We start from the raw sequence: 6000 nt of genomic DNA on the forward strand, positions 1-6000 counted from the left end.
AAATTTTTCATGTAATTCAAATTATGGTGGTTGTGGTATAGTAACCTTCTGGTGATTTCCCCTCCTTTCTCAAGGAGGTCAGCACTTGGCTCTCCAAATTCCTTTCATCCCCCAGTCCTACACTTACTCTACAGGACTTTAATTTTCCTATACAGGCTTCCTCAAACTCAGTAACCTCTCAGTTCCTCATTTGCCTTTAATTCCATGACTTCTTCACTCTTTCCTCCCCAATTCCATTCCACTCTCTCAGCTGTGCACCTTGCCTTTTGTTTTACTGAGAAAGCTGAGTCTATTTAACGAAAATGTCCTCTTCCCTTGATATCATTTCCCACTCTCTTCTTTTCCCCAGTCTTTGACAAAGAGGTGGTCTTTCTTTTGGGCAAGGCCAACCTCTACATTGATCCCTATCCCCTCTCACCATCATTCTCTCTCTGTCTCTGTCTCTCTCCAGGTATTGATGCTTTCCCTATTTCCTTTAAACATGCCCAAGTTTCCTTGTCCTTTCATACTTAACAAAACCTTCCCTAGACCTTTCCATCTGTTCAAGCTATAGAATTATATTTTTCCTTCCACATCATTCTTCCTTTTCTCATTCAAATTCCTTAAATAAACTTTCTATTCTAATTGATTCCACTTTCTTTTCCATTTTTTTGTTTTTCAACCCTTTGAAATGTGGCTTCTGACCTCATCATTTGATTAAAACTGTTCTCTTTAAAGTTACCAACGATCTTTTGATTGCCAGATCTGCTGATCTTTATTTAATTTTTATTCTCAAGTTATCTATTGCATTTGACACTGTTGACTGTCCTGTCTTCTTGGTTTACAGCTCTAGATTTAGAATCACAAGAATAAAAAGTGTGTGTGTGTGTGTGTGTGTGTGTGTGTACTTGCATGAGCACACAGGTCCCCTCCAACTCTGAAAGTCTATGTTTCTGTGATTCTGTGAATTCTATCTATTGTGTTCATCCTTCATTGCCAAAGAAGACCATGCCATTAGAGAAATGATGACATGACTTGCGCTTTGTTTTGAGTGAGGGAAAGCTGTGCAGGTCATCAGCCTCACTTTTCCTCCAGAGCCATCTGAATCCAGAGACCTGATATTCTTCAGGATGACTGGAGATGACCCAGCGTGTACTGGGAGACCTTGGGTCCTTTAGGCCAAGGTCTTTGCAGGCACTCACTTAGGGTGAGGCAACAACCATTCATTGAATAGGCCTGTTTAAGAAGTAGCCAGGGCATGGTCCCTTCTTTAATGAGGTCAAGAAAAAAAGACATCAAGCTGGGTGGGAAACATAACAGTTACTATTGATAATCACTCTAAAGATAGGAGACCTTGGCAGGGGCTCCTTGGGAGTCCCAGTTTCAGAGTGTAGTAGGTTTAAGGTTTTAGGGGAGGACAGGGAACAGGACAGGGGAAGGCAAAGGAGAGCAGAGGAGAAGAGAGGAGAGGAGAGGAGAGCAGAAGAGGAATAGGAGAGGAACCAGTAAAACCTAAGTCAACTGGGCATCTTTTGGCCATCCAAGTTTACCTTCCTTTGGAGAGGAGAAGGAAGGGGACGGGGAGGCAGACAGGAGAGGAGGAGGTGAGTTACCCAGGTACCATTCAGCCAGCTGCATCTACTTACAGGATTGTGTTCGTCCTTCGTTGCCAAAGACCATGCCATCAGAGAAATGATGACATGACTTGCACTTTATTTATTTATTTAGTTTTTATCTTCCTGTTATCTATTGCATTTGACACTGTTGACTGTCCTGTCTTCTTGGTTTACAGCTCTAGATTTAAAATCACAAGAAGAATGAAAAGTGTGTGTATGTGTGTGTTTATGTGTGTGTATGTGCTTGCATGAGCACATAGGTCCCCTCCAACTCTGAAAGTCTGTTTCTGTGATTCTGTGAATTCTATCTATTATATGAAAGTGTAGGAAGTGGCAAGGATATTCATTCATTATAGTTACCTAAAAGTAGATTATTAGGGAGGGGAAAACATATGGAAAGAGTAGCATGAAGAACTAGAAAGGCCTTTAGAGACCATTGAGTTCAACCCTCATTCTGCAGATTATGAAACTGAAGTTCAGAGTTATTGCATTATTTATCAAACCAAATGACTCTATCAGATTAAATAATTCGTTAAACCAGGTGTAGACCTGAGATTTGAATGCAGGTCTTTGTACCCCAAATAGAGTGCTCTTTCCATTATCCTACACTGCCTCCTCTGAATACTCAAAATATCCAATGCCTGACCCCAAAGCTTTTTTAGAAATGAGTTATAAATCATGGTCCTTGCTTTCAAGAACCTGATATCCAGTCACTTAGGCAGAGTAAAACCTCACTAACCCAGTCCTGAGGAGTTAGTGAAGAAGGAGACAATTATTATCATTGTCCTGACAAAAGGAGCAAAATACTCTCAAGCATATTGCTTCAACAAAAATGTCCAAAATGAACCTTCAGATCAGAAGGGGAAAAGACTAAGAGCTTCATAGTGAAGACCATTGTCTGACAGTAGCTGTTAGAGTCTCTCTCTACAATTGGTGCCCTAAAAGAAATAATACAAGATAAGAGGGTGGGGGTAGAATGCAAGATGGAACCCCCCCACTAGCTTCAGTAAGGAAAAAGGGTTTTGCTTTTTTTTCTGGGGAAAGAATAAGATCTAGAATTATGAAATATTTTTAAAACCTTTGGAAAATCCCACTTTAATCACTGATGACAGTTTGACATTTTTCCAGCTGTTTAGAAGCAGTAGACAAGTCAAGTTATTCACTAGGGCAGGGGCTGGCATGCTAGGATATGTGAGAGCTCTAACTTACCTCCCTGTCATTGGTTCATTGTGGCTTTGAGCAATAGGAAGAAAAAGAAAAAAAAAGACTCTAGAAGCCTTTGTACCACCTTGTGCCATCTGTGTTCTGGGGTCTCGAAAATGGAAACTGAAATCTTCATTAGGGCAATTTGTGTAATTCCCATAGTCCCTGCCCCTCCACCCCCGCCCAAAGTCCCAGCTCTTTCCCTTTACACGAATAAATAACCTTTACCTAGTGCTTTAATATTTGTCAATTGTTTAATATACACCATCTCATTTGATCCTCACAGCCACCTGTGAGGTGTTACAGTTATTATCATTTTCTATATGAGGAAACTGAAGCTGTAAGAAGTTAAGGGGCTTGCTTAGGGTCACACTTCTAAGTGTGAGAGGCAGGGTTTTAACTCCGCAGACACCTAGGAATGAGTGCACTGGCTTATTGTAACTTTCCACATTAAATCCATCATTTTATTTGATTCATTGCTTTGGATTCATTTTGATTTCATTCGATTCATCGCTCATTGAGAAGGTGGAGCAGTGTGAGGAAGTTTTTTTTTTTCCTGGATCCCTTCTTGGACTAGAGTTATTGCCTAGGGGAGAATTATAACTCAGGCCCAGTCATTGTCCAGCCTATTATTTCTTGTTTATCATTTTTTCTTAGGTCATTGTGTTTTGTTGGGAAATGAAGGTGGGGGTAGAAAGGGTTTTTGTTTTCTTCCTTTTTGGCAAGGTATTGGGAGAAAAATATGACACGTGGATCATGTTGAAGGCACTCTCAAGGCATGTAAATGACTTATTTACAGGAGTTTGGTTGGACACCCTGCCTTTCTTTATTATTTTTCAGGATATCCTTTTCCTGCAAAAGGACTGGGGGTAGTGAAATGACTAGACATGCAGGTTTTATTATATCATGTGTTAGAAGGCTGACAAGACAAATGAGTTAAATAAAACCTCTGCTACTCATGTGGTATCTGCTTTTGGAGGTAGCAAGTGTGCATGGAAATGTACCAATATTGCCCAGCTCCTCTTACAAGAGAAGCTTCCTGCATCTCTCTGTTGATTCCTGAATAGTTAGCTCAGAAATCTCAGCTGCGTGTGGCAGATTATCCATGTTTCATGAGAAGAAGATATAGGATGATCCAAAAGCCTTCTCTGGAACCAAATGGGAAACAGCTCTAAATGCCACCTTCCCTTTCTTAGTTAAATTCAATTCAATAAACAATTATTAAATTTCTTCTTCATGAAAGGAGAAGGTGAAGGAAGGATGTACAAAATAAAAACTAGAAAAGTTTCCTCTGTCAAAGAACTTACCATTTTTATAGAAACATAATGGTTATTGTTAATAATAATAAAAGAATAATAAAATAAGAATAGACTAGAGTGCCTCCTTTAATCTGATTATTAGGAAAGATTTTATTCTTATTTGAAATATATTTCCATTATTTAAAATTTATCCGTTCTCCCTCCATCCCAGCCAGAGAGCCTTGGGGAAGCAAGTGAGACAAGAGTCTGATCAAAATGGAGTGGTTGCTTTTGTAGTGAGGCTATAACAGGTTAGAAAACCCAGAGCCCTTCCCTATGGTCCTCCTGATGATTAATGATTACAGAGCAGACTCCATTGTGTGGGCACAGGAAGGAAGGAAGAACTCTCCAAAAGGAGAGGACGTTCAAGCACTGATTCCTTGAGCTCCTGGAGGATTGAAATTTAACCCTTGACAAAGGAGGGAACTCAGGCCCACAGACATTAAGTGACTGGCTCAAGGTCACTTGGCTTTTAGGTGGAAAAGTGCGCGCGAGTGTGTGTGTGTGTGTGTGTGTGTGTGTGTGTGTGTGTGTGTGTGTGTGAATGGGAATGAAAGTGAGTGTATGGGGTAGTTAGATGGTGCAGTGCATAGAGCATCAGTCCTCCACTGAGGAGGACCTGAGTTCAAATCCAGCCTCAGAAACTTACTAAGCTGTGTGACCCTTGGCAAGTCTCTTAAATCCCCCTTACCTCAGAAAAAAAGAATGAGTGTGTGTGTGTGTGTGTGTGTGTGTGTATGTGTGTAGACCTCATGATGCCTTATTAGAGTGACTTTCTACTATAACATACCTAGAAATGAAAGAGGTTGTTTCTAGCCCCATAGGTTGATTGGGTACTTCAATGTGATAGAAAATGCATTCAACTAAGGAAAATAAAACTTTGTAGGTAAATGACTATGAGGCCTTCAGCTTTTCAGCTCTCTTGGCCTCAGTTTCTTTATCTGTAAAGAGCAACAAAGCCTATTTTGACTGAGAAAAAGCATAATTATAATAACATATTTATACAATGCTTTAAGATTTCTATAGTGCTTGTCTCGCAATCACCCTGTAAAGTAGTTGATTTGTGTAATTTTTTTTTAGTGGACTTCAAGAGATGAAATAATTATTAAATTCCTTCTCCATGAAAGGAGAAGGTGAAGAAAGGATGTACAAAGTAAAAACTAAAAAAACCTCTTTTTCAAAGAACTTAACCATTTTTTTATAGAAACACAGTGGTTATTATTAATAATAAAGAAGAATAACAAAAACAAAAATAGAAAAATATAACTAAAAATAGAAAAATAAGAGTTACTCATTTGAAAAGGTAGGCCACTCTCTACTATATAGTAGTAGAAGAGACATGCATGAAGAAAGAGGAATTGGGTGGGCAGGGAGCTGTCTAATGAATGACTTTGAGTTTATACTCTAATGGGATGAGCCTGGAGTGAGGAGTCCAAAGAACTGAGTTCTAGCTCTGGCTCTGTAAATCATTAATTCTTTGACTTTGGGCAATTTACTTTGCTGCTTTGGGACTTAGTTTCCTCATTCATAAAATGAGGATAATGATAGCCATCATATTACTTTTATAGCTATATTCTGAGCATCAAAAGAGATAATGTTTTTGGAAATATTTTGAAAATTAAAAGCACCTTAGGAACTACTTTATATTTTAAAAAATTTTTTCCTTTCAAAAAATTTTCAGTTAATTAACTTAGTTTTCAGCATTCACTTTTATAAGATTTTGAGTTTCTCTCCTCCCTTTCCTCCCCCTTCCCCAAGACAGCATGCAATCTGATATAGGCTATACATGTACAATCATATTAAACATATTTCTACATTAGTTATGTTGTGAAAGAACGATCAGAACAAAATGGAAAAACCATGAGAAAGAAAAAACAAAAAAGAGAGAGAAAATAGTGTGCACT

The sequence above is a fragment of the Notamacropus eugenii genome, chromosome 1 (genome assembly GCF_028372415.1).
Source record: "Notamacropus eugenii isolate mMacEug1 chromosome 1, mMacEug1.pri_v2, whole genome shotgun sequence".
Classification (NCBI taxonomy): domain Eukaryota; kingdom Metazoa; phylum Chordata; class Mammalia; order Diprotodontia; family Macropodidae; genus Notamacropus; species Notamacropus eugenii.